This window comes from Rhinoderma darwinii, chromosome 1, assembly GCF_050947455.1.
Source record: "Rhinoderma darwinii isolate aRhiDar2 chromosome 1, aRhiDar2.hap1, whole genome shotgun sequence".
NCBI classification, from domain to species: Eukaryota; Metazoa; Chordata; class Amphibia; order Anura; family Rhinodermatidae; genus Rhinoderma; species Rhinoderma darwinii.
In genome coordinates, this window is record NC_134687.1 from 275807420 (window position 1) to 275809459 (window position 2040).

Below are 2040 nucleotides of genomic sequence, written 5' to 3' on the forward strand. Positions count from 1 at the left end.
TCCCTTCCTTTGGGGCCCTGCCGTGTGTCCAAACAACGCATTAGGGCCACAATGTGGGTATTTTTGAAAACAGGAGAAAGAGGGTGATAGATTTTGTGGTGTGTTTCTTCATTTTCATGTTCGCTTTACAAAGAAATCGGTCTTCAAACAAATACTTTTATGAAAAAAGTGAAATTATTATTTTTTTCACCTGATATGCATTAAATTTAGCAAAGAACTGTGGGGTCAAAATAATTACTATACCCCTAAATAAATACCTTATGGGGTCTAGTTTCCTAAATCGGGTCGTTTATGGGTAGTTTCTATCGTTCTCGCAGCTCAAAACCTCTCCAAATGTACAGTGGGGCCTAAAACATTTTCAAGCAAAATATGAGTCCTGAAAGCCTCCGGGTGTTCCCTTCCTTTTGGGTCCTGCCGTGTGTCCAGGCAGCGCATTAGGGCCACAATGTGGGTATTTTTGAAAACAGGAGAAAGAGGGTGATAGATTTTGGGGTGTGTTTCTTCATTTTCATGTTCGCTTTACAATGAAATCGGTCTTTAAACTAATACTTTTATGAAAAAAGTGAAATTATTTTTTTTTTCACCTGCTATTCATTAAATTTAGCAAAAAACTGTGTGGTCAAAATACTCTACACCTCTAAATAATTACGTTATGGGGTCTAGTTTTCTAAATGGGGTCGTTTATGGGGAGTTTCTATCGTTCTGGCAGCTCAAAGCCTCTCCAAATGTACAGTGGGGCCTAAAACATTTTCAAGCAAAATATTAGTCCTGAAAGCCTCCGGGTGCTCCCTTCCTTTTGGGTCCTGCCGTGTGTCCAGGCAGCGCATTAGGGCCACAATGTGGGTATTTTTGAAAACAGGAGAAACAGGGTGATAGATTTTGGGGTGTGTTTCTTCATTCTCATGGTCGCTTTACAAAGAAATTGGTCTTCAAACTGATACTTTTATGAAAAAAAGTGAAATTTTTTTTTTTTCACCTGCTATGTATTAAATTTAGCAAAAAACTGTGGGGTCAAAATACTTACTATACCCTTAGGTAAATACCTTAAGGGGTCTAGTTTTCTAAATGGGGTCATTTGTGGGGGTTTCCATCACTCTGAGACCTATGAGCCTCTGAAAACCTGGCTTGGTGCAAGAAAACAAAATGTACTTCAAAATGTATAAAATTATTATTCAATTTGTAAGTCCTCTAAATTGCTGAAAATTTATTTTATTTTTTCAAAAGTGCTGCCAAAATAGAGTAAAGAGATAGAAATATATATTTAATTTAAAAAATTGTACAGTATGTGTGTACATATGTGACATATTGCAGTTACAAATAGGGGAAAATGGTAATTTTTACAAAATTTCTTCCATTTTTCTATTTTTTTATTAATTTCCGCAAATCGTATCAGTCTACTTTTACCACTAAAATAAATTACAACATGTGACGAAAAAACAATGTCAGAATTACTTGGATATTCAAAACTTTCACAGAGTTATTCTCTGATAATGTCAGACATACCAGATTTGACAAATCTGGCTTGGTCATTAAGGGGTTAAAGCTTTAGTCTATTTTTATTTTTAATTGATTGTGAAACAAATTCTAATCAGAATAACAAAAGGTCAACAGCACCATGGATTCCTAGACAGTCTCCCACACTGTTACTAGCGAGGCCTTAAGCTGTGTAACTACTGCAATCTGACGAGAGCAGGTACATTCAGCTTAGAATGGCCATTGACCTTCAATGATTTAATCCATAGTCCTTTTTAATCGATTGTAAAACAAAATCTAAACAACATAATAAAAAGTCAACCGCACCACGGATTTCCAGACGGTCTCCCACACTGGTAATAGCAAGGCCTTAAGCTGTGTAACGTCTGCAAACTGACGAGAGCAGGTACATTCAGCTTAGAACGGCCATTGACATTAAATGCTTTAATTCATAGTCCTTTTTTATCGATTGTGAAAAAAAATCTAAACGACATAATAAAAAGTCAACCGCACCACGGATTCCCAGACAGTCTCCCACACTGGTACTAGCGAGGTCTTAAAATGTTA

At 36.5% G+C, this 2040-nt stretch overlaps 1 pseudogene; it reads right to left on the reverse strand.

The window, feature by feature from the left end:
* Positions 1-1602: 1602 nt before the first annotated feature.
* LOC142708166 (5S ribosomal RNA) lies at positions 1603-1721 on the reverse strand (annotated as a pseudogene).
* Between the last annotated feature and the right edge of the window lie 319 nt (positions 1722-2040).